Source organism: Otolemur garnettii, unplaced genomic scaffold (assembly GCF_000181295.1).
Source record: "Otolemur garnettii isolate 467f Iridium unplaced genomic scaffold, OtoGar3 scaffold00134, whole genome shotgun sequence".
NCBI classification, from domain to species: domain Eukaryota; kingdom Metazoa; phylum Chordata; class Mammalia; order Primates; family Galagidae; genus Otolemur; species Otolemur garnettii.
Genome location: NW_003852529.1, coordinates 4650945 through 4678654, shown reverse-complemented (window position 1 = coordinate 4678654; position 27710 = coordinate 4650945). Strand labels below are relative to the sequence as shown.

Genomic DNA, 27710 nt, shown 5'->3' with positions numbered 1-27710 from the left:
GGTATCAGGGTGATGTTTGCTTCCTAGATCATGTTGGTAAAGATTCCTTTCTCCTCAATTTTTTGGAATAATTTCTGCAATATGGGAATAAGTTCTTCTTTGAAGGTTTGATAGAATTCTGTTGTGACACCATCTGGACTAGGGCATTTTTGGGGGGTGAGATTTTTTATTGTTTCTTTGATCTCAGTGCTTAAAATTGGTCTGTTCAGGAGATCTGCTTCTTCCTGGCTAAGTCTAGGGAGAGGGTGTGATTCTAAATATTGGAATATTCACGTTGTCATTTCTGGGCATATAGTTTCTGGTAGTATTCAGAGACAATCTCTTGTATCTCTATCAGTTGTTATTTCCCCTTTATCATTTCTGATTGAAGTTACTAGAGATTTTACTTTTCTATTTCTAGTTAGTCTGGCCAAAGGTTTATTTATTTTCTTTATTTTTTCAAAAAACCAACTCCTTATGGTGCATAATGCAAGGGTACTTGTTGGATTTAAGTATAGAGTATAAATGTCTTAACACAATAATTAAGTAAATAAGATGAAGTTTATATTAACCAGTGTAATGTAAACGCTCCTAATTCTATATGAAATCAGCACATTGTACCTCATACATGCATTAATGTATACACGATCTATGTGTTTATGATTTAAGAAAAATAATAAAAATAAAAACAAACCAACTCCTTGTTTCACTAATTTTCTGAATGATTCCTTTGTTTTCTGTTTCATTAATCTCTGATTTAATTTTGGGTATTTCTTTTCTTCTACTGGGTTTAGGTTTAGCTTGTTCTTCTTTTTCCAGTTCCATGAGATGGCTTATGAGTTTATTGATGCATTCTCTTTCTGTTTTTCTAATGTAGGCATCTAAGCAATAAATTTTCCTCTCAGGACTACTTTTGCAATATCCCACAGGTTTTGGTATCTTGTGTCATTCAGCATAAGGTTGTTCAATTTCCATGCCTTTGTGTGAGGATGAACATTTTGTTGGAGTTGAATTTCACCTTTAGTGCCTTGTGGTCTGAGAAGATGCAAGGTAAAATTCCAATTCTTTTGATTCTGTTGAGGTTTGTTTTGTGTCCTATGATCAATTTTGGAGACTGTTCCATGGGGTAATGAGAAGAAGGTATATTCTTTATCTTTGGGATGCATTGTTCTATATATGTCTATCAAGCAAAGTTGTTTTAGGGTCTCATTTAAGTCCCTTATATCTTTGTTTAATTTCTGTTTAGAGGATCTGTCCAGCTCTATAAGAGGAGTGTTAAAGTTCCATGTTATTATGGTGTTATAGGATATCATATTGCTCAGACTAAGTAAGGTCTGTTTCAAGAATCTGGGAGCATTTAAATTGGGTGCATAAATATTTAGAATTGAAATGTCTTCTTCTTGTATTTTTCCCTTGACAAATATGAAGTGACCATCTTTGTCTTTTTGACTTTAGTTGCTTCAAATCCGCAAGTATATGAAAATAAGATTACAACCCCTCTTTTCTTCTGAATTCTATTTGCCTGAAAAATTATTTTCCAACCCTTAACTCTGAGTTTTAATTTGTCTTTTGAGGCTAGATGCGTTTCCTTCAGACAGCAAATGAATGGCTTGTGTTTTTAATCTAATCAGCCAATCTATGCCTCTTCAGTGGGGAATTCAATCCATTAACATTTATTGAAATAATTGATAGGTGTGGTAGCATTCTATTGATCTTATTTTGTGAAAGTTCATTGCTTAGTTTTGTCTTTTGCATCATTGTAGAAGCTAGGTTCTATCCTTTAATTTCTGGGTGCTTACTTTTCTTGTGGTCCATTGTGATGGTCAGTGTGTAGAACAGGTTGAAGTATTTCCTGTAGAGCTGGTTTTGTTGTGGCAAATTTCCTCCTCAATGTTTACATATCAGTAAAAGATTTGATTTCTCCATCAATTTTAAAGCTTAGCTTAGTGGGATATAGGATTCTGGGCTGCAAATTGTTCTGTTTAAGTAGATTAAAGGTAGATGACTATTGTCCCCTGGCTTGAAAGTTTCATTAGAGAAGTCTGCAATCACCCTGATGGATTTGCCCCTGTAGGTCAATTGGTGCTTACTCCTGGCAGCTTGCAAAATCTTTTCTTTTGTCTTGACTTTGGCCAGGTTCATCACAATATGTCTTGGAGAAGCTCTATTTGCATTGAGGCGACCTGGGTTCCAATATCCCTCTGAAAGGAGTGTGTCAGAATCTTTGGTGATATTTGGGAAATTTTCATTTATAATATTCTCTAGAATAGCTTTCATTCCTCTGGGACGTTCTTCTTTCCCTTCTGGGATACCTATAACTTGTATGTTTGAATAATTCATAAAGTCCCATAATTCTGTCAATGAACATTCTGCCTTTGCTCTCTTATTTTCTGCCTTGTTAACTGAGTTATCTCAAGAGCTTTGTCCTCTACCTCTGAGATTATTTCTTCTGCGTGGTCTAATCTGTTGTTGATACTTTCTATTGCATCTTTAAGCTCCCTAATTGCTTCAAATCCTTCAGCTCTGCTATGTCCTTTCTATATTCTTCATATCATTCATCTCTTATTTGATTCTGTTTTTTGGATTTCCTTTTGGTTGTTTTCCACTTTCTCAGCAATCTCCTTCATTGTTTTCATCATCGATATTTTAAATTCCCTTTCTGTCATTTATAACATTTCTTTATAGGTGGAATCCTCTGCAGTAGCTACTTCATGGTCCCTTGGTGAGGAGTGGGGGTTGCTCTGGACTAGTTTTTCATGTTGCCAAGATTTTTCTGCTGATTCTTCCTCATGAGTGTTTTATGTTTCCTTGCCTTACTTTTCCTTTCACTTCCTCTTGCTCTTTAAATTACCATGCCTCTGACTTAAGGTTTTGATGAGTTCTTTTGGTACAGGACCAGAAGGATGAGAAAATTGAAGAGCAAGAAGGGAAAAAAGATTTAAAAAGAGAGAGAAAAGAGAAAGGAGAGGGGGTGAGTACAAGGGAATACTGACAAAAAGAAGAGAGGTACAGAAAGAGACAGCAGAAATATAGGTGTACAGTAGGGTACTTTGACCCAACCTTAAATCTCCCCCTAACCTCAGGTGCTGGGTTGGGTGGTTCCTTTGAGGTCAGCAGCTCTTTGCCAGCCTTTTCAGCCATAGTACCCCACCTCCACCAAGTATAGAGGAAAGACAAAAATACCAAAACAAACAGAAAACCTTATGGGATAAAATTGGGGGAAAACTCAAATAATAAGAGCAGAAACACTAACAAAATGAAGTTCTAATTGTTAAAGAAGGCAACAATGGAAAATTATATTTAAACTAGAAAAATGAAGAAAGAAAAAAAAAAGAAAAATCTATAGGGAAAATGTTGAAATTTAAAAAAATAATGAAAAACAAAGCAGTATGTATATCTTGCTGAATATCATCTGGGCAACAGGTGATCTTCTGGGGTATGAGATGTTAATCACAATGCTGATATAGCTGTATGAGATGGAGACTGGAGGCCTCTACTGATTTCTCAAACCCCGCAGAGTTGAGAGCCTAAATCTCTACTCAGCCCACTTAAAAGACACTTTAAACTGTTAACCTTGGCTAAGCAGAAGCTTTCCCAGGAAAGCACTTGTTGCTGGGATCTCTCCTGAAGTGGCTGCCCACTAATCCAGTGTGCCAAAACCAGTCTCACTCTATGCTCCTGAGGGCTAAGGCTGTAAAGTAGCCCTACTAGTGCCAAACACTGAAATCTCTGCTCTTCCCCAGTGTCTCAGTCCCCGCCTTTGGGCTGTTCAGTCACTAGGTTACTTGCCCAAGATCTTCCAACCTGATTCTCGCTCTACGACCCTGAGGGTGGAGCCTGCTGGGGCAGTTCTCCCACAGTGGCTGCACAGGTGGCCCACAGGAACACAATATTAGCTCCATTCAGCAGCTCAGTCCAAGACCCTAGACCAGGCATCCTCAAACTACGGCCTGCAGGCCATGCGGCCTGCCAGGTGTTTTTTCCACTGCTGCCTACCCTGCTTAGCAGCCAACTCATCCTGGGGCCTGCAGTCTGGCCCTCCAATGGTCTGAGGGACTGTGAACTGGCCCACTGTTTAAAAAGTTTGAGGGAAAAAAAATAAAAAGTTTGAGGACCCCTGCAGACAATCCTTAAAGTCATCCACAATCTCACCCAAGTTCTTCCAAGGTAGTTCAACTGAGTGCCCAAGTCCAAAAAATCAAAACAGCCCACAGGGAAGGCCTTCCCTGTTTGTAATCTCACTGCGGCTATAGTTACAGCTGTAGGCAGCCTCAGACCAAATGAACGCAACCACTTGCCAGTTCTCCACTGCTTTTGTCCTCTTGGGGTCCAGAAGTCTCTTGCTGTCTCCCTGTGTCCTCAAAGGGATGTTTCTGGGCAGATCCCAGCAGCCAGAGATGCCTAGAGTCTTCTCTCCCCAGTCTCACCATGCCCGGTTGCAAAGAAGAGCTGTTACTCAGCTGCCATCTTGCTCCACCCCGCAAGACACATTTCTTATAGACAGCATACAGTTGGATCATGTTTTTATTCATTCTGCCAGTTTATATGTTTTAAATGGAAAGTTTAATGTTCATGATCAAGGTTACTATGGATATATGAGGGCTTCCTGACATTTTATTAAATGATTTCCTCTTTTTTTTATATCATTTGTTGCTTTCTCTTTTATTATCATTGTGATGTGGTAGTTTTCCATAGCAGTAACACTTGAGTCCTTTCTCTTCCTCATTTGCATTTGCTTTACTAGTAGGTTTTATACCTTTGTGTGTTTTCGTGATGGTAGATACAACAATTTTACTTTCTTGTGGTAAGACTCATTTAGGTATTTATTATAGGGCCCATCTAGGGTGAATTCCCTCAGTTTTTCTTGTCTGAGAAAGACTTTATTTTTCCTTCATTGATGAAAGGTGTCTTTACCAGATATATCCCTGAGTGGCAGGGTTTGTTTTCTCCTTTCAGCACTTTGAATATATCATCCTATTCTCTTCTGGCCTGTAAGGTTTCTGCTGGAATATCTGCTGTCCAGATTTATTAAGGTGCTGCATAATATCTATTTCTGATGGAATTCCTCTTATAAGTGACTAGATGCCTTTCCATCAATGAGGAGAAATGTTGTCTTCAACATTTGCGAGTTGGACTATAATGTTTCATGGATAAAAGCTTCTTTGAATGCATCTATTATGGATCTCTGAGATTAATGTATATGGATTTCTAAATCTCTTGCTTGCATTAAAAAGATTTCATCTATATCATTAAATAGTTTTTCTATGTATTTTATTTTCTCTTCACCTCCTAGGACCTTGAAAATTTGAATATTTGGTTGCTTTATGGTGTCCCATATGTGACATAGGCTTTATTTTTAAAAATTCATTTTTATCTGACTTGGTTATTTTAAGAGACTTATCTTCAAGCTCTAAAGTTCTTTCTTCTGCGTAATCTAGTCTATTGTTGAAGCATTCAAATGTATTTAGTATTTAATTCAATGACTTCATCAGTTCCAGATATTCTGCTTGGTTCTTTTCTATATCTGTATCTTTGGTAAATTTATGATTTATGTCCCAAATTTTTTTCTGATTTTTAAATTGTTTATCTGAATTCTCTTGTATCTTGCCAAGCTTATTCAATAACATTATTTAAAATTTTTAATCTCAGATTTGATAAATTTCTTTTTGATTGGAAGTTGTTGAAGAACTATTGTGTTCTTTGAAATGTCATATTTCCTTTCTTTATTTCTTGTGTTTTTTTGCTTCTTCCAAATTTTTGAACTTGCTTTCATAGAGAAGAACTTTTTCCTAGAGATGTATCTATGGTGTTAATTGAGTAGGGCACTGATTCTGACTGTAAGCAGTTATGTAGTCTCTCTATAATTTCTTTGGCTTTAAACAGTGTCAGTAGTGACTCATTTTTCTCAGGGGCATAGGATACTGTTGTTAGTGTAGTATGTGGTGAAGTTCTGCTGGGGAAGGGGATATCAAGTGAGATAATCCTCAGGCTGCACTGGTGGCAGCAGCAAGACAGTCATTCCTGACATCAGGCCCCAGGGAAGTGTACACTGGAACTGGTTTTAGAAGATATAGGTAAGCTGATTTGTGGCCTCCATATAGCTTGCTAGGGTGTCAGCAGTGGACTAGGAGGGTCTTCAGCCCTTCAGGTGGCAGACATGGCATAAGTGATGGCAGTGGCAATAGCAGGAAAATATGCTGGCTTCTGAGCAGTCCATGGTGGGCTGGGTGTTAGTCCATAAGCTCACAGGTGGTGTTAGTGGCAGCTTGGATGGGATTATCTTCAGGCCTGTGGGAGGAGTGCTCAGGTGCCAGTGGTGTAGGGATGGAAAAGCTGTGACCTTCTGGATTCTTGACTACAGCGTTTTGATTGGATTAAATTTTACAGAACAAATTCTTTTAATTGCCAATCTCCAGACCCATAGATGGGATGCTCAGGCACTTATGGGGGTATCTTGGCTGGGCAGTCTTATCCTGAGGCCTTCAGTGGTGCCTGTGGCTGCTGACTTGATAAGCAGGGCCAGGGAGATCACCATATACCTTACAGAATGCTTGGGTAGGGATAGAAGTGACTTCTACAGCCCTATTCCTTGAGAGCAAGGTTACTCAATGGTGGCAGCCATAAACAAGCAGATGGAAGCATGTACTTTGGTCCTCCTAGGTTATGGCCACAAGTGGGGTGGTTTCCTGAGAATGCTTTAAAATACATATCAGTCCTGCCTCTGGGAGTGGCAAGTTCACTGGCAATGGCTCCTGATTTGGTTCTGGTAGCAGTAGCACCCAGCTATGTGTGGAGGATGTCAATGAACCTCCCTAGATGTGGACATGAGGGGACTGCTGGTCCCTGAGACAGGCTGCATGTGGTGGAGGCTGGACTCTCAAAGTGGCGCACCCCTGTAACTGCTGAGAACTTAAAGGTATATGGGATCCAGCATGAGCACTCTCTCTGGAGCAATGCCATTACTCATTCTCCAGGCAGCCTCCTATGTTAGTCTCAGGGCCCACATGGGTCAAGAAGTTTTCCTGTGGCTAGGAGCACAGGCATCTGCAGTGGGAATATGGACCACTGGACATCATTCACTTACCCCTTTCCTCATGCTAGGGGGCCTCCTCACGCTCCCAACTGATCCAGGATCTTCCTGGTTTCCCTCTTTTTCCTTTCCTTGTGTGTTTCCTATTACTTGGTGAAGTCCAGCATTCTTTCTTTGTATATCTAGACCATGTTATTATCTTGCTATTTGGGTTCTTCTTTGTGGAGGAGGCAAGTACCTAATGACTCTAGTTAGCCATCTTGAACCCCCTGCTGGTATTGGATAGAGATTTCATTGACTCTGTGCATTACTTGGGTAGTATGATCATTTAAACAATATTCTTTCAATCAATGAATATGAAATGTCTTTTCCTTTTGTTATTGCCTCTTTAATTACACTCATTAGTGTTTTGTAGTTTTCACTGTAGAGATCTTTCACTTCCTTTGCTAAGTTTATTCCCAAGTATTTTTTCTTTTTATGGCTTTTGTAAATGAGATTGCTCTCTTGATTTAGTTTTTATTTTTGTATGTTGATTTTGTTTCTTTCAATTTTACTGAATTCATTTACTAGTTCTAAGAGTTTTTTGGTGCATCTTTAGGTAATTCGCAAAGAGGAACACTTTGTATCTTTTCTGATATAAATATCTTTTATTTCTTTCTCTTGCATAATTGCTTTGGGCAAGACAAGCAATACTATGTTGAATAAGAGGTGGAAACTGGGTATCCTTTTCCAATTCTAGGAATAAAGGCTTTCAGCTTTTCTCCATTCAGTAGGATTTTATCTACAGATTAATCATCTTGTGTAAGCCTTTTTGTGTTGAAGTATGTTCCTTCTAAACCTAATTTGTTGACATTTTTTATCATGAAGAGTTGTTGAATTTAATCAATGTTTTCTGTATCTATTGAGATGATCATATGATTTTTGTCTTTCATTCTGCTGGTGTGATTTATCAAATTTTTTTGATTTACATATATTAAGCTATTCTTGCATCCCTGGGATAAATTCCACTTGATCATAGTTTAATTTTTTTAAAGCACTGCTGAATTCTCTTTCCTAGTGTTTCTTCAGGACTTTTCCATCTATTTTTATCAGGGATATTGGCCTATAGTTTTCCTTTTGTTGTTATTGTTGTGTCCTTATCTGATTTTGGTATCAGGGTAATGCCAAACTCATGCAAGGAGTTTGGAGGAATTCCTTCTTCAATTTTTTGGAATTATTTGAGAAGAATTGGTGTTAGTTCTATACATGTTTAATAGAATTCAGCAGTAAAAACCATCTTTTCCTGAGGTGGGGTTATTGGGAACTTTCATCAATCTCATTACTTCTTATTGGTTTGTTCAGGTTTTCTGTTTCTTCCTGATTCAGTCTTGGTAGGATGTTTGTGTCCAGGAATTTATCTATTTCATCTAAGTCTTGTAATTTTTTTGTTAAGTTTGCAAATTTGCCACTGTGTACTTATGTTGGCAGCACTGTACAAATAGCTCAGCATGGTTTCATAACCTTGGCATATCGGTGTCTCACAGCTATGTTTGTATCAGCATGTGGTGGTGTCTTGCTGAGTGATGGTCGTTATTGTTGTTGCACATTTTTGTGTGCCCTCACAAGAATGTTGGAACTTGAACTAGAGCAACAAACAAACATTAAGTATCTTGTTAAACTTCACCAGAGTGGAAGTGAAATGAGGAACATTTTAGTCCAATTCTATGAGGGTAATGCCATGAAGAAACTAGCAGTATACAAACGAATTAAATGTCTTTCTGAAGGGAGAGAAAGCATCACTGATGAAGAGAGGTCACAGCAGCCAGTAATGAGTAGAGCTGAGGGAAGCATTGCAAAAATTCATCAAACTGGGCATCAAAATCTTTGTCTGACTGTGAGAAGCATAGCAGACCAAGTAATTATCAACAAAGAAACAGGAAAATCTTAACTGAAAATCTTGGCATGAGAAAGGTGTTTACAGAAATGGTCTAAAAAGAGTTCACCAAAGAGCAAAAGCAAAGATGAGTCAAAGTTTAGGAGAGGCAAGATGATGTTTTGAGCCATGTTATCACTGGTAATGAAACATGGGTGTACCAATATGACCCTGAAACAAAGCATCAAAGTTTACAATGAAAGTCAGCCAACTCTCCACAATGAAAAAAGTTCTATCAGTACAAATCAAGAGTCAAAATGATGTTGCTAATTTTTCTGATATCAGAGTGATTATTCATTATGAATTTATACCAACTGAACAGTTAATCGAGTTTACTATTTGGAAGTGCTGAAAAGGCTATGTTAAAAAGTCAGATAAAAATGACCTCAGTTTTTCACCAACCATTCAAAACTCTTATATCACAATGCACTAGTTCATGTGGCACTGTCTATGAGAGAGTTTTTAGCCAATAAACAAATAACTATTAGAACACCCACCTTACTCACTTATATGGTCCCCAATGACTTTTTCTTACTCAAAGATAAAGGAAATGTTATAATACGATGACAGCTTTGATGGCCATTCCAGAAAAAGAGTTCCAAAACTGCTTTGAAGGGTGAACTAGGTGCTGACATCAGTGTATAGCTTCTCAAGGTGAGTACTTTGAAGGTGACTATAGTGACACTCAGCAAAGAGATATGTAATGCTTTTTTTAGGATGAGTTCATGAACTTAACTGTCAGACCCTCATATATTAGTTCACAATAGTCTCTAATGATCCTTTGTATTTCTGTGTATCAGTTGTAATGTCTCTTCTTGTTTGTTTGTTTGTTTCTGATTTTATTTGAAGCTGCTCTTTTCTTCTTGGGTAGTATTTTCAACTCTTTAATCTTAAAAAAAACCTTTTCATTAATCTTCTGTATTATTTATGGTGGGTGCTCTCTTTATTATTTCTTTCCTTCTTCTTAAACTCAAAATTTTATCCTTGTTTCTCTCATACTTTGAGATATATCATTAGGTTTTTGAAATCCTTCTACTTTTTTATGTTTATTGCTATAGATTCTAATCACTATTGGTTTGTTTTTGTTTTGTTTTTAACCTATAGGTTCTTGTATGCTGTGTTTCTATTTTCACTCATTTCAAGAAATGTTTTTATTTCCTCCCTAATTTCTTCATTGACTCAATGGTCATTCAGAAGCATGTCTGGTTTCCATGTCTTCAGTTTCAAGTTTCTCCTGGTTTTGAGATCTAGCTTTATTCCATTGGGGTCTGAGAAGACATTCCATATAATTTAAGGTTTTTAAAAAATTTGTTGAGACTTGTTTTGTGTTTTAATGTATGGTCTATCCTGGAGAATGTGCCATGGGCTGAAGAGAAAAATGTGTATTTTACAGCTGTTGGATGAAATGTTTTACAAGTGTCTGTTAGCTCTATTTGCTCGGTAGTATCTAAGTCCAATGTTCCTTTGTTGATTTTTTGTCCAATCTGTCCAGTGCTGAAAGTGTGATGTTGAAGTGCCCAACTATTATTATATTTAGGTATATCTCTTTAACTCTAATAATATTTGCTTTATATATCCAGGACTCCTGTGTTGGGTGCATATATATTTAAAACTATTATATCCTCTTGCTGAATTGATCCATTTGTCATTATATAGGTTCTTTATTTCTGCTTTTTGAATTAAATTATTTTTTTCTGATACAAATATAGCTACTCCTACATACTTTTGGTTTCCATTTAGGTGGAATTTTTTTTTCCAACCCTTCCCTTACAGTCTATGAATGTCTTTACAGTTGAAGTTGCATATAGTTGGATTTTTTTTATCCATTCAGCTAGTCTATATCTTTTAACTGGGAGACTTAAACCATTTATATTCCAGGTTGTTGTCAATAAGTGAGAAATTGCTCCTGTCATTTTAGTGTTTTCTGATTGTTTTATATACCCTTTGTTCCTATCTTTCCTCTTTATCTTTGCAACTTGGTGGTTTTCTTTAGTGATAATATTTGATTTTTTTCTCTTTCTCATATGTGTATCTACTCTACCACTGAGTTTTAACCTTTCATATTTTCCTAATGGCAGATATCATCCTGTAGCTTCAAGATGTAGAACTTTTTTTTTCTTAAGATGTAGAAGTCTTATAGGGCCAGTCTAGAGGTGATGGATTACCTGTGTTTTTTGCTTATTTTGAAAATACTTTTTTTTATCTCATTTCCAAAAGATAACTTTGCTGAGTTTAGAATTCTGGCTACCAGTGCTTTTTGTTTTTTATTTTGGGTTTCCCCCCACTTTCAGCACTTGAATATATCAGCCTATTCTCTTTGCCTGTAAGTTTTCTGCCAAGAAATCTGTTGTTAGTCTAAAGAAGATTATCTTACATGTGACTTGAAACTTTCTTCTTGCTGTTTAAGAATTCTTTGTCTTGGCTCAGCACCTGTAGCTCACTGGCTAGGGTGCCAGCCATGTGCACCAGAGCTGGTGGGTTTGAATCCAGCCTGGGCCTGCCAAACAATAATGACAACTACAACCAAAAAATAGCTGGGCGTTGTGGTGGTGCCTGTAGTCCCAGCTACTTGGGAGGCTAAAGCAATAGAATCACTTAAGCCCAAGAGTTGGAGATTGCTGTGAGCTGTGATGCCACAGCACTCTACCCAGGGCAGCAGCTTGAGAATGTGTCTCAAAAAAGAAAAGAATTCTTTGTCTTTAACTTTTGACAGTTTGAAGAAAATATCCCTCAGAGAGGACTGTTCTGGTTTGAATCTATTTAGAGATATTTGAGCTTACTGTATCTGTATTTTTTCTTCCCAAGACTTGAGAAATTTCCAGCTATTATTTCATTAAATAGGTATTCTATGCCTTTTATCAACACTTCTCTTTCTGGAACTCCCCAAATGTGAATGTTTTCTTGGTAGTATCTAATACATCATGTAGGCTTTCTTCATTCTTTTTTCATGAGGTTTTTTTTTTTCAAAAGACCTGTTAATTACAGAAATTCATACTTCTACTTGATGTAGTCTATTTTTGAAGATCTTTTGTTATTTCATTCATTAAATTTTTTGGTTCCGTGTTTATATCTGATTCTTTTTTATGAGATCTATGTTGAATTTCTCATTTAGATCCATTTAGAAAACAATTTAGATGAATTGTTTTTCTCATATCTTTGTATTGCCTACCTATATTCTTATATCTTATTCAGTTGCTGTAAGATTTCCTTTTCTTTGGGATCTGTTACCTCAGAAACATTGCATTCCATGGGAGTTGTCAAGTTTCCTTGCTTTTTCAACTTTCTTACATCCCTATGTTGATATCTATGTATCTGGAATAACAAATACTTCTTCCAATTTTATACAGTAGCCTTTATAGGAAAAGACTTTTCCCCTGGGTATATTTGTAGCATCATTTGGATAGGATGTTTTGCCATTAGCTCTGGGTTGGTGCTGAAGGGTTGTCACCACATGATTAACTAGGCCAGGCGTCCTCAAACTATGGCCTGCGGGCCACATGCAGCATACCTAGGACATTTATCTGGCCCACCAGGTGTTTTTGCTGCCACTGCCTATCCACTTAGCAGCCAACTTGTCCCAGGGCCCACAGTCCAGCCCTCCAATGGTCTGAGGGACAGTGAACTGGCCCCTTGTTTAAAAAGTTTGAGGACTCCTGAACTAGGCTGTAATCAACATCAGTAGTGTCTGTGAGTTCTTTAGTGCTTTAGGCTGTTTAGTGCTTAGGTTGTTTGTGGGGGCAGTGAAGAGGCTTTGCTGGAAATTTTGACATTGGGTGGGCCAATTTGGGGGGCTCTAGGGGGCACATACAGTCACCAGCTGTTGTGGACCAGTCCTTGGACTATTTGGGTAGCAAACTCAGGCATGAATCTGCCCTGTCTCTGGAGTGGGTGTGGTTACTGGCAATGGTGCTGACCCCTGGCAGGCAACTTTCAAGATTCAAGTGTGTTCTTTGCTTCCTATGTCCTCAGGGCAGCCTCCCTGGTGTGCTAGACTGCCTGCTTCCAAGGTTGTAGAGTTCTGAGTGGACTCTTTTGATACACAACCACATCACTGGGTCCAGGTGGTGTCATGATACTTCAGCCCTCAAGGTGGATGTACGTATATGTTGGTGTGACCCCAGGGTTGTGGACATGGGTTATTGGGCCCAGGACTTTCCAGATAGCACCAGGCTGGAGCAGTTTGTATCTTGGGAGTAGAGAGAGACCCAGAAGAATTCTCTTTCCAGAAAAATTTAATTGTGTAGACTTCAGGTAACTCAGGTTTAGCAATTATGGTGATGCCTCACAAAATGAGTTAGGAAGTTATTTATTCCTGTGCGCTGAAAGAGGTTATAAAGACCTGGTATAGTTTCTTCCTTAAATGTTTGGTAGAATTCATCAGTGAATCCATTTGTGCCTGGTGCTTTCTATTTTGGAAGTTTATTAGCCATTGACTCAATTTCTTTAATAGATATAGAGCTATTCAAATTATTTTCCTTCTTCTGATAATTTACCAGATTGTATTTTTCAAATAATTTGTTAATCTAAGTTATCAAATTTGTGGGAACAGAGCTGTGCATGGCATTCCTTTGTTATTATATTTAGTTGGTTGATAGCAGGCTTAGTTCAACTATGTCCTGATTAACTTTCTGCCTGCTAGATATGTCCATTTCTGACAGAAAGATGTTCAAGTCTCCAATTATAAACATGAATTCATCTATTTCTGCTTGCAGTTCAATCAGTTTTTGCCTCATGTTTTGATGATATGCTAAAAGGAGCATATATCAGTACTTTTAAAATTTGACTTTTTTTAATTATTTAAGACCTTTATTAACAGGTGCTTGCAGTTTGTTGACTTTTTTGAAAAAATCAAGTTGTAAACTTTTATTACAAATTTAAAATGAAGTTCTTAAAAATCTCAACTTGACCAGATATGAAACAATTTAAAAACCTTTAAAGACGTATTGAGAAAAACCAGGCTTTTTCAAAAAACATGTTTGTTATTACCAAAAAAGACTTCTTTAGGTAAAAATAGTTTTTAAAAGAAACCCCATGCTGCATAGATAATGCAGATAGTTCTAGTTATCGGTCAACGGGCAAAAAGCAAGCACTTAAGGTTTTCAGCTCCAATCTTTTGTTCATTTCTTATTGCTGGAATTTCATATTCATTTCTTCTTGTTGGATGACTAAACTGGAAGATGGTAGAGATGGTAAGCCGGCATTTACTCAGCCCCGCCCTGCTCAGCCTCGGGAGCGGACGGATTCTCAGCTGGTGGATCGGCTGCTTTTGTCTCTTTGCCATCTTGTGGTTTAGGGTTTTCTGGGCATCTATGTCAGTAATAGAAGTTGCAACGGTCCGATGTTGAGGCAGCTGCTGACCTTGGGTCTCATCTCCTGGATTCTCTTTATCCTCTTCATTGCCGTCCTCCCTGGGCTATCTTTAGCAAGGAGGGCCCCTGCGGAATCGTGGTGTATAACCCCGATACATATTCTGCCTTGCTGGTCTACCTTGTTCTCCTGCACCCTGGTTGTCAGTGCCTCTATCACGTCTCCCTGCACAGGAGGGTTGGAATACGGTGGTCGACGCCCATAGGGTCTTCTCATATACTAAGGTGGGAACCTTAGCCTGCGGTAGGGCCAGCGTTGTTGGGCCTGGCCTTCAGGAGCACTCTCTGATCCCTCATTCTTTTCCCCTGCTCTCACTATTCTGGTAATTCTACTGTAAGTGGAGGACCCTTGCAACGTGGATAGCGCCTATAATGGTTACGGTCTGCTGCATATTTACTGCCTTGAACTGGCGTTCCACCAGGCCTGTAACATGTGCTGCCTCCGCACCCTTTTCTCCTTCAACAACATCAAACTCCACAGTCTCTCCATCTCCTACACTGCGAAGGTACTTCCTGGGGTTATTCTTCTTTATGGCAGTCTGGTGCACAAATACATCTTCCTTGGTGTCATTCCTGTTGATGAAACCATATCCATTTCTTACATTGAACCATTTTACTGTTCCCAAAACCTTCATTGCAATGACCTTCTTGTCCCCGCAGGTAGGCGCTGCAGATGTGAGGCCACCCAGGCCATCACTCCCTGCACCACTGCCCGTAGTGCTGGGCTTGGTGTCCTCAGCGCTGAGGGCGGGGGCAGCGGCGAGCTGCTGTTGGGTCTCGGCCTCGCTGCTTGTGGTTGTGATGATGGTGACTAGGGTGGGCTGTGGCAGTTGCAGCTCCTCCCAATGTGTAATGCTAACTAGGCCCGCGGGGGCGGTGGGGCTGCTCAGGGCTCTCTGGGGTCCGCTCTCCACTCCCACTACCGATCTAAGATTTGACTTTTTGAAGAACTGACCTCTTTATCCCTGATAACTTGTCTGCTTTGAAGTCTGATGTGTCTGAAATTAATACAGCTACTACTAGTTTCTCTTAATTATTATTATATCATGATATACTTCTTCCATCAATTTACTTGTAAATTTTATATCTTTTGTTTTTCCTTTTGTTATTAAATCATAGCTGTGTACATTAATGCAATTATGGGTACAATGTGCTGGTTTTATACACAATTTGAAATACTTTCATCAAACTAGTTAACAAAGCCTTCACGGCATTTTCTTAGTTATTGTGTTAAGACATTTATATTCTACACCTAGTCAATTTCACATGTACCCTTGTAAAGAGCACCACAGGTGTGGTCCCACCAATTGCCTACCCATCCTCCCCCCTTTCCATACTCTCCCCCCCTTTTTCCCCTTCATCTTGGGCTGTAGTTGGGTTATAGCATTCATATGGAAGTGTGGGTGCTTATAAATTGGTTTCACAGTAGGGCTGAGTACATTGGATACTTTTTCTTCCATTCTTGAGATACTCTGCTGAGAAGAATATGTTCCAGCCCCATCCATGTAAATATAAAAGAGGTAAAGTCTTTTTGTGGTGTACATATACCACAATTTATTAATCCACTCATGGGTTGATGGGCACTTGGGCTTCTTCCGTGACTTAGCAATTATGAATTGGACTGCAATGAACATTCTGGTGCAAATATCTTTGTTATAAAGTGATTTTTGGTTTTCTGGATATATACCTAGTAGAGGAATTGCAGGATCAAATGGCAGGTCTATTTTTAGATCCCCAAGTGACCTCCAAACATCTTTCCAAAAGGAACATATTAGTTTGCATTCCCACCAGCAGTGCAGGAGTGTTCCCTTTTCTCCACATCCACAATAGCATCTATGGCTTTGGGATTTTGTGATGTGGGTTAGTCTTACTGGAGTTAGATGCTATCTCAAAGTAGTTTTGATTTGCATTTCTCTGATGATTAAGGAGCTGAGCATTTTTTCATGTGTCTGTAGGCCATGGACCTGTCTTCTTCAGAGAAGTTTCTATTCAAGTCCTTGCCCACACTGAGATGGGATCACTTGTTTTTTTTCTTGCTAATACATTTGAGTTCTCCATGGATTCTGGTTATTAAGCCTTTCTCAGAAATATAACCTGCAAATATCTTCTCCCATTCTGAGGGCTGTCTGCTTCCTTTACATCTGTGTTCTTGGCTGTGCAGAAGCTTTTTAGTTTGATCAGATCCCAGTAATGTATTTTTGCTGTTGCTTCAATTGCCCAAGGGGGTCCTCCTCATAAAATATTCTCCCAGGCTGATTTCTTCAAGTGTTTTCCCTGCACTTTCTTTAGTATTTTTATAGTTTCATGTCTTAAAGTTTAAATCTTTTATTCAGTGAGAGTCTATCATGAGAGTCTATCTTAATGGTGACAGGTGTGGGTCCAGTTTCAGTCTTCTGCAAGTTGCCAGCCAGTTCACCCAGCACCATTTGTTAAATAGGGAGTCTTTTCCCCACTGAATGTTCTTGATTGGATTATCAAAGATCAAATAACAGTAAGTAGCTAGGTTCATCTCTTGGTTCTCTATTCTGTTCCATACACCTATTTTTGTGCCATTACCATGCTGTTTTGATCACTATAGATTTATAGTATAGTCTGAGGTCTGGTAGTATGATTTCTCCTGATTTGTTTTTATTTATGAGTAATGTCTTGGCTATTTAAGGTTTTTTCTATTTCCACATTTAAAAAGTACTAATTTTTCCAGATCTTTAAAGTATGACAGTGGTGCTTTAATAGGGATTACATTAAATCTGTAGAGTGCTTTGGGTAGTATGGACATTTTAACAATGTTGGTTCTTCCCAGTCATGAGCATGGTATGTTTTTCCATTTGTTGACATCTTCAGCTATTTCTTTTCTTAGAGTTTCATAGTTCTCTTTATAGAAATCTTTCACATCTTTTTTTAAGTAAATTCCCAAATATTTCATCTTCTTTGGCACTACTGTAAAAGGAATAGAGTCCTTGGCTGTTTTTCTAGTTTCACTATTGTTGGTATATATAAAGGCTACTGATTTGTGAATATTGACTTTGTATCCTGGGACACTGCTGTATTCTTTGATCACTTCGATGAGTTTTGTAGTTGAGTCCCTGGGGTTTTCCAGGTATACAATCATATCATCTGCAAAGAGTAAAAGCTTCTCTTCTGACCTTATATGGATACCCTTGATCACCTTTTCTTGCCTGATTGCAATGACTAGGACTTCCATTACAATGTTAAAAAGCAGTGGAGACAGTGGGCAACTTTGCCTGGTTCCTGATCTGAGTGGGAATGTTGTCAATTTTACTCCATTCAAAATAATATTGGCTGTGGGTTTGCTGTAGATGGCCTCTATCAGTTTAAGAAATATCCCTTCTACACATATTTTTTTACATGTTCTGATCATAAAAGGATGCTGGCTATTATCAAAAGTTTTCTCTGCATTGATTGAGAGAATCATATGGTCTTTGTTTTTTTTTTTTTATGTGATGTATTATATTTATAAATTTACATATATTGACCCCAGGATAAAACCCACTTCCTTTAGACCCTGGGATAAAACCCACTTCCTCACAGTATATAATTTGTTTGACGTGTTGCTGGATTCTGTTTACTAGGATCTTATTGAATATTTTTGCATCTATATTTATTAAGGGTATTAGTCTATAATTTTCTTTTCTTGTTGGGTCTTTTCCTGGTTTGGGGATCAGGGTGATATTTGCTTCATAGAATGTGTTGGGAACTATTACTTCTTTTTTGATGTTTTGGAAAAGGGTAGGTAATATAGGTACTAGTTCCTCTTTAAAGGTTTGGTCGAATTCTGATGTGAAGCCATCTGGTCCCAGACTCTTCCTTTTTGGGAGATTTTGTATAGTTGATACTATTTCAGTACTTGTTACAGGTCAGTTTAAAATTTCTAATTCTTTCTGGGTAAGTCTAGGAAGGTAGTGTGCTTCAAAGTATTGGTCAATTTCTTTCAGATTTTCATATTTCTGAGAATAGTTTTTTTGTAGTATTAAGAATTTTTTGAATTTCTGAGGTGTTTGTTATTACACCTTTCTGACTGATGAAATTAGGGATTTTAATTTTCTATTAAATAGAAATCTGGTATCTATCTGGTTAGGCTAGCCAAAGGTTTATCAATTTTGTTAAACTTTTCAAAAACCGAACTTTTGGATTCATTGATCATTTGAATAATTCTTTTGGTTTCAATTTCATTTAATTTGGCTCTAATTTTGGTTATTTCTTTTCTTCTTCTGGGTTTGGGGTTGCAGTATTCTTTTTACAGTTGCTTGAGATGTCCCATTAAATTGTTGACTTCCTCTCTTTCCATTCTCTTAAGGAAGGCTTACGATGCTATAAATTCTCCTCTTAGGACTGCCTTTGCAGTATCCCAGAGGTTCTGATAATTTGTGTCTTCATTATCATTCTGTTCTAAAAACTTTGTAATTTCCTTCTTAATCTCATCTTTGACCCAACTAATTCTTTCAGCTTAAGGTTATTTAGTTTCCATGTCTTTGTATGAGTATGCAGATTCTTGTTATTGGTGAGTTCAACTTTTATTCAATGATGATCTGAGAAAATACACAGAATAATTTCTATCATTTTAAATTTGCTTGGGACCTAAGATGTGATCCATTTTGGAGGATGTTCCATGGGCTGATGAGAAGAATGTGTATTCAATTTTGTTAGGATGAAATGTTCTATATATGTTTGTTAAATTCAATTGTTGTATGGTAAAGTTTAAGTCCAAAATTTCTTTGTTTAGTTTCTTATTGGAGGATCTATCCAACACTGCCAAAGGGGTGTTAAAATCTCCAAATATTATGGTGCTGGAAGATATCAAATTGTTCATGTCTGTTACGGTCTTGGTTATAAATTTAGGAGCATTTTGGCTGGGCACATAAATGTTAATAATTGTTATCTCATCATGTTGAGTGTTTCCCTTAACAAATATGAAGCGACCATCATTGTCTTTCCTTACTTTTGTTGGTTTAAAGCCTAATGTATCTGCAAATCAAATTGCAACCCCTGCTTTTTTCTGTTTTCTGTTTGCCTGGATTGTAGATGTCTATCCCTGCACTCTAAGTCTCTATTTATCCTTTAAGATAAGATGAGATTCTTATATGCAGCAGGTTGGCTAACTAGATGCAATTTTATGTCTTTTTATTTAAAGTAGATTTCTTATAGACAGTATGTACATAGTTGGGTCTTCTTTTTTTTAATCCATTCTGACACTGTCTTTTAATTAGTATATTTAAACCATTTAAGTACATGGAAATTAATGATATACTTAAATTAACATCTACCATATTTGTTGCTATTTTCCATTTGCTGTCCTTGTTCTTTTTCCTGTTTTTATCGTCATTCTTTGTTATGTTTTGTGACATTAACTAAACATTTTATATCATTTTATTTTCTTTCTTAGCACATTAGTTATATTCCTCTATTTTTTAAAAGCTTGCCCTGGATTTTGCAATATCCATTTTCAACTAGTCCAAGTCTACTTTCAAATAGCACTATAAAACTTCATACTAAAATAATCCCAATTTCTCTATCCTGTCCTTTTTATCATTGCTATCCTTTACTTCATCTATATATATAAAAGCATATATGAGCACATAAAAACATACATATATGCATAACATACACAAGCATATATATACATAAGCATAGATAACATGAAAGTATAGATAACATATATACAGATACATGATATATAAAGCATACATATTTTATGTATAAACATACACTGTACTTCATATAAGCATACATAATCAAGTACATTGTTGCTGGTATTATTTTGAACAATTTCTGATCTGTCTAGTAAAGTGAAAATAAAGTTTTTATTTTACATGCAGCTATTCCTTCTTTATTGCTCATTCTTTTAGATATCAATTTCTGACCAATATTATTTTCCTTTTGTCAAAAGAACTTTTAAGATTTCTATGAAGAAAGATCTACAAGCAATGAGTTCCCTCAGTTTTTGTTTATCTGAGAAAATCTTTATTTATTTTCATTTTTTTAGAACAATTTTACACAGTACAGAATTCTAGGTTGGAGAACTTTTTCACTAAATATTAATTATTTTACTTATTGTGGCTTATGTGGTTTCCAATTGGATATGATTCTTATCTTTGCTCCTTTATAGGTAGTGTTCCCCACCCCCTTCACTTCTTTCAGGATTTTATCATCTTTGGTTTCCTGTAGTTTGAAAATGATAATACTAGGTACAATTTCTTATTTGTTTCTTTGTTTTGCATTATCCTGCTTGGTGTTCTCTGTACTTCCTAAATCTGTGATTTGGTGTGTGACAGAAATTTTGGGGAAAATTTTTCAGCAGCTATTATTTCAAACATTTTTGTTTATTTTTGAGAAAGTCTCACTCTGTTACCCAGGTAGAGTGCCATGGCATCATCATAGCTCACAGAAACCTCAAACTCTTGGGCTCAAAGAGTTCCTCTTACCTCAGCCTCCCAACTTGCTGTGACTACAGGCATGCACCACCACACCCAGCTAGTTTTTCTATTTTTAGTAGAAATGGGGTCTCTCTCTTGCTTAGGCTGGTTTCCAGCTCCTGAGCTCAAGCAATCCTCTCACCTTGGCTAGGATCCCTGAGTGGTAGGATTATAGGAATGAGCCATCATGCCTGCCTGCAAACATTTCTTGTGTTCCTTTTTCTACTTCTACTTTGGGTATTCTCATTACACATATGTGATACCTTCTATAGTTATCCACAGTTCTTGGATATTCTGTGGGTCACCCCACCCTCTCATCCCCAGTCTTTGTTCTCTTTGCTTTTCAGTTTTAAATGTTTCTATTTAAATTTCCTCAAACTCAGGGATTCTTTTCCCAAACGTATATAATCTAATAATCCCCTAAACGGTATTCTTATGTCAGTATTTTTTATCTCAAGCATTCCTTTTTATCCCTTGGGATTTGCAACTCTGCTTCTAATGACCATGTGCTCTTGCTATATACTTTATAAGAGCTCTTAGCATATTAATCATAGTTGTTTAAAATTCTGAGAATTTCAGTATCACTGCAGTGTCTGGTTCTGATGCTTGCTCTGTCTCTTCAAGATGTGTTTTTAATCTTTTAGTGTGTCTTGTGACTTTTTTTCTTGATAGCTAGACATGGTGAACTGAGTAAAAGTGAACTGCTATAAACGGCCATTAGTAACGTGCTGGTAATATGTGAGGTGAGAGGAATGTTCCATAGTAGTAAGCCTATGCCTCTGGACTTCAAGGTTAACAAGTGTTCCTGTTTGTTTGTTTTTTCTCTCTTCCCCCTTTATGTGGCTAAAAGGAACTTGGAGTTGGAAATTTCTTTTCTTCATGAAAGAGTAGAGCTGAGTAAAGGTGGTTACTTCCCTTCCCTTAGACCAGTTAGGGTATGACAAAACCCTAGCAGATTAGGTTCTTAATAACTAGTCTCTCCTTAGGGCAGACTTTTAATAACAGAGCACTCTAGCTTATTTCAAAATGTTTCCTTTATCCCTCCCTGTACTGGAAGTACAAGATTTTTCTCTAATATTGAAAAATCTAGTCAAGTTCCTAGAGGTAATATCTCACAAAAGCCTTGGGGAAGAGCTATAACTGGGTATCCTAGAGTTTTTAATTCTCATTCTTGACCTCGCCTAGCCTCCAGCAATTCTTCAAATGCAGTTTTCTACCTTGGCACTGGTTCCTAGAGATTTTTACTTGAATATGTTATGATTCTTGGTATCTAATTCTCTCTCTAATTTGGGGGGCATCAGTTTGCCCTGTGACCTAAATTCCCTTACAGATCTCAGAAGATATTCCCTTTCTGTTTGTTTAGTTTTTTACTTATTAGGATAGGGTTGGTAGTACCCGAACTTATTACCCATGCAATTTTTTTGTATTTCATAAGAAAGATGACTTTGTTTTTTGCTATCATAATACAGTTATCAAACGGCAATTTTTCTAAAGAGCTTTCCCTTCTCTCCCAAATCTGTTTTACTTTTAGATTATTGCTCTGATCTCATAGATTCTTTTTATTCAGTGTATTCTTTTTGATAGTCAAAGCATACCAAAATTAAAGACAGTTTTTTAGTGGTTATGATGGGAGTTGGATATGACATCTTAAATTTATAATAATCAAGCTGCTACCAACTTAATTTCAATAGTTTATAGTAACTCAGATTCTACACAGCTCTATCCCTGCCTTATGCTCTTATTCTCTAAATTTTCATCTTTATATAGTGTAAGCTCAGTAACATAGATGTATAATTATTGTTTTATGCATTTCTCTTTTAGGTCACATAAGAAATAAAGAGGAATTGCTAACTAAAAGCAAAATAATACTGCCTTTTACATTTATATACCTATTCTGGAGTTTTGTATTTCCTTGTGTGGCTTCAAGTTACTATATAATATCCTTTCACTTCAGCTTGAAATATTTTATTTAACATTTCCTTGTAGGGTACATCACTAGAGACATGTTCCCTCTACTTTTATTTATTTGGGATGGCCTTAATTTCACCTAAATTTTTAACAAATAATTCTGCTAAATATAGAATTCTTGGTTGATAGATGCCTCAGCATTTTAAAAATGCCATCCCATTATCTTCTTACCTCTTAGTACTGAGGGAAATGTATTGTTAATCTTATTGAGAATCACTGTGATTAGTCATGTTGCTTGTTCCTTTCACAATTATCTTTGTTTCTGTCTTTCAACAATTTGATTATGCTGTATATTTGTGTGAATCTCATTGTGTCTACCCTTTTGGGGAGTTTTGGGTTGGGGGAGTCATCAAATTTGGGGATTTTTAACACCCTAGTAGGCTGAAGTAGAAAGGTTGCTTGAGCTCAGGAGTTCAAGATCAGCCAGAGCAAAAGTGAGACCCAGTCTCTACTAAAAACAGAAAAATTAGGGCAGCGCCTGCAGCTCAAAGGAGTAGGGCACTGGCCCCATATACCGGAGGTGGTGGGTTCAAATCCAGCCCCGGCCAAAAACTGCAAAAAAAAAAAAAAGATTAGCAGGAGGCATCATGGTGTGTCTATAGTCCCAGATACTCAAGAAAATAGCTTGAACCCAAGAGTTGGAGGTTACAGTAAGCTATGATGATGCCACTTTACTCTACTCAGGTGACAGAGTAAGACTTTGTCTCAAAAAAAAAAAATTGGCAGCCATAATTTCTTCAAGTAATTTTCCTGCCCCTTTCATTCCCCTCTCCTTTGGAGACAGCTAGTGAGAGAGATTGTGTGTGTGTGAGAGAGATGATGTGCATGATGATTTTCCATAGACCCCTCAGGTACTGTTTATTTTTCTTCCTTTTTCTTTCTGCTCAGATTGAATAACTTCACTTGATCTTTCTTCAAGGTCACTGAATTTTTCTGCCTGTTCCTATCTGCTAATGAAACCTGCTAGAGGGTTTTTCATTTGTTATTTCCAGTTCCAGAGTATGTCTAATTCCTTTTTTGAATTTACATCTCTTTATTGATGTTCTCTATTCTCCTGGTTTTCTTAAGTTCTTTGAGCATATTTAAGACAATTTATTTAAAGTCTTGTCTAGTAAGTTCAATGTCCATGGTTCCTCAAGAAGTTTCTTCTGTAAATGGGCCATACACTTTTGTTTCTTTGCATGCTTCATGATTTTTATGTTGTAAACTCAACATTTTAAATATTATATATGATAACTCTAGACATCAGATTCTTTCTGTGCCTCAGGATTTTTTAATGCTGTGGCCTACAGCTGTGAGATCATTAAATATGAAATGTTCTATTGTGTATCTCAAACAAGCAGTACAATTAATCAAAGCATGCCTCGAAACTATTGGCAGACACAATTTTGCCATCTTAATGGTAATTTGTTTGTGCCAGCAGTAAAGATGCCTGGAAAGCAAGTAGCAATGAAATCACAAAAAGCATTTTCCACACCTTATTGAGAACGGAATATTTTTCCTTGCATGAAGTGGTTGAAGCCTGGAAGAAACAGTAGTGTCTTGGAGCAAGTGTTATCCACTGGTGAATACAGTGTATTTCCAAGTCCAGCTTCAGTAGTTTGAGCAGTGCTGTTTGTGTGACTTAAGCATTGTCTTGCAAGAGGTCTGGCCTCTATTAGCCAGTCTTGGCTATTTAATTGCAAGCATCCTCATCATTTCATCCAATTGGTTACAACAGATATCCACTATAATCAGCTGACCAGATTTCATGAAGCTGTGTGTAATATAGCTGTATAATACTGTGAATAATACCAGCTCGGGACCACCAGACAGCATTAGATTTTTTTTTAATGAATATTCAGTTCTGGACTATGTTGCAGCATTTCATTTTTAGCCAACCAATGTACTAGATGCTTGTGATTGTCAAAAAGAATCCATTTTTCATCATACATAACGATGTAGTGTAGAAATGGTTCACCTTTATGTTGTGAAAGCAAAGAAGGGCCAACTTCAAGATGACATTTGTTTAATTTCTATAGAACCCATTTACCAGAGTCTTTCCCTTGATTTGTTTCAAATGGTCCAAGATTGCTGGAATACTAACCTCAAACCTTGCTAATTCACATGTAGGTTGAGATGGATTTCAGCTCCTCATTATCCACCTTGGTCTCTGGTTGCTCATGTGTCTTATTTTCAAGATCGCAATCACCGAACCAAAACTCAGACCATCCTTATACTGTGCACATTCATTAGCCACATCCTTCACAAATGCTTTGTTGGTATTTCAAGCTGTGTCTATGCTACATCGGTTCCACAATGGAACTCATATTCACAAATAACACAAACTTTTGATTTATCCATGGTTTCTCAAAAATGTCTCTAAAACACATTTGAAATAACAAACCAGAATGTTATTTGAAATACCGAGGTGATCCCTTCACAACAAAACTCCAAGTGTCAAAGTGAAATGTCAGAGATCTCAACTGTCAAACTTAGTACTTAAGGAAATTTCTTACTTAATAACCTAATATTTGCTTAGTGACTGCTAAGCTATTTTTGTGAAGCCTATGTTTCTGTCATATGTAGTCTCTGAGGTCTCTGTTCCTTCGGCTTGTCTTCAGTTCATTTTGGCAGAGATTTCCTTGAGTACCAGGAGTCAGGGAAAGTGATAGGAGAAAAGAAGAAAAAAATTCCTCCTAGACTTTGCAAACTAACACCATACTGGACAGTCTCAACATCTAGCCAGATTATTTACAACTGTTTTAGCCTTCACTTCCAACATGAGATGAACATAGAAATCAGCTAGAGGTAAAAATTAATGTGTTCTACAGGCTTTTCTAAGCATGCATTCAGACTTGGGCATGCATATGAGTTTATAAATTTCCCAGTACACATAGGCACTTTTGAATGCTCTAATTCCAAAAAACTCTCTAAAGATCACTCCCCCCCCCCAGGTTTTAGCACTCTATTATTGTATGTCACAACTGTAATTTGTGATAGGTCACTATGATTTGTTCAACTGCCTGACAATGTTTTCAAGTCATGTCCACCATTTTCTCTCCTGAATTCTGAATTAGGCAAAACAAAAACAATCACCTTATATCAGTCCTTCAGGCAGCCCCCAGATAGTACCAAAATAGAAATAATTCAATGAAAATCAGATCTATTCTAATCCCTGAGCCAGAGTCTAGGGTCCCACACTTAATATGTGGGCTACCATCTTAAAGTTATGAAGTGAAGGGGCAGGGAGGATTGCAATGGCAAGAAAAATTCTAGAACTTCTATTATTTTTAAGTTGCCTATTTCTTGGTTTGATGTTCACTAGATTGCTGTAAGCCATTGACTACTTCTAAGAGTTGTGACAAAGTTGATCTGACAGATTTTGTTTTTTTGTGTGTGTGCATGTATGGTTTTTTTGGTTTTGGTTTGGAATTTTTGTGTTTCTAAGAAAGGGTCCTTGGAGGTACCTACTCCTCTATTCTTGCTGATTTCACTCACTGCCCTCAAATTTTTTGACACAGCATCGTAAGCCTCTTCTTCCTGCCTCACTGCACCCACAGGTTTGCAATGCTGGGTAGAAGGTTGAATACTGTTGGAATTTGGTTCATTTCTCTACTAATCAGAAATTTGACAGCATTCAGTCTTCTTGTACACCTAAGGACATGTGTTCTGTGGTTTTATTTGCACTTCTTGTTGGTCTTATGCTTTGGGAGAGTAAGTGGAGAAATATGAAATGAGAGGGAAATGGAAGCAGCATGCTATCATTCTCCACGCCTCGATGAAAGTCTTTTTTAAATTATTCCTATTTCTTAGTGCCCCTATCTAATCCATCCACAAGTATTATCATCTCTCTGGATTTTCCCACTCCTGCCCTTTTCTCCAGCCCTCTCCCTTAAAGCCATGATTGTTTCTCTGCCTAGTTGTCCTTGTCTGGTCACTGGTCTGCCAGTTTCCATTCTTGCTTCCTCTACTCCACTATTCACACAGCAGCTCAAGTGAATTCTTTAAATATAAAGTGGATCATGCTGTGCTGCTTCTCTACTTAAATGTCTCAGCAGCTTCCTATCACACTATCTTGAATCCGTTTCATGGGATACATAGCCTAATTCAGGCATCCTTATGGTGGTCAATTGAGAAAGTGTCCCATGGTGGAACTGGGAAACCACATAAAGGTCTCTTCCCAGAAATGTTCTACCAGCAGTTGAGGGAGCCAGGTTATTTATCTGTCACCACTAAACACCAGTCCTGCTCACTTTCTGTCTCTTTTGACTTGCCCTATGTGCAGCTGAGCTGGACCCTGAGGTCAGAAGTAGCACTCATCAAAGTAGTATCCATTGGCTTGCACTAACAAACCATTAATGCTCACAGAACATGAATGTTGAGGGTACATGAATAGGACCCCCATACTGCCTATGTATCACTGAGAACAAGAACAATGTGTTCTTTACCTCCATGCCCCCAGTGCCTGCCATATAGCAGGGCCTCCGAGAAATGCTAAGCTGCCTCCTCACCTGGTGTATCTCTCTTTCCTACAGCAGTTAACATCAGCCATGTGGCCCTGTTCCCTCCAACAGGCCATTTCTTAAATAATCATCATCCCATTCTCATTTCTACATGTTTTCTCTGACTATGGGAAATTCCTCAAGTGTTGACCTATCTGATTCTTAGGCCACTTAAATGTCTGGCAGAATTGGAATGGTGCCCACAGGGCCACACGAGCCAGATGCCACTTCTTTTCTTTAAATGTTGTTCAGGCTAAGGGGGTCATAGCTGAGAGGTCCCTCCAGGGCCCCCTGCCCTCCTCCCACTCAACCCTTCTGCAGCCAGCCAGGGTGGGGGAGCCAAGCTGTGTTGATTACTTTTGACATCAGTCGTTAGCATAACTTTGACGTTAAGCCTCCCCCCAGTTCTGGGGTGGCTGACTGTGTCCAGGCTCCAGCTTGAGGAGCTATGGGGAGCCTCAGGGCCCCAGATTTGGCCTGCCTGGGAGGCTGCCTGGGAAGGGACCTGTGTTTCTCAAGCCTGCGCCCTCGGGGCCTGGG

The 27710-nt window shown here is 37.8% G+C and overlaps 1 protein-coding gene and 1 pseudogene across 5 annotated transcripts in view; one reads left to right on the top strand and one right to left on the bottom strand.

Annotated features, from left to right (window-relative positions):
• KCNQ1 (potassium voltage-gated channel subfamily Q member 1) overlaps window positions 1-27710 on the top strand; it is a 389965-nt gene that overhangs the window by 170559 nt on the left and 191696 nt on the right. The window lies entirely within an intron of this gene.
• On the bottom strand, window positions 13987-27220 carry LOC111727963 (annotated as a pseudogene).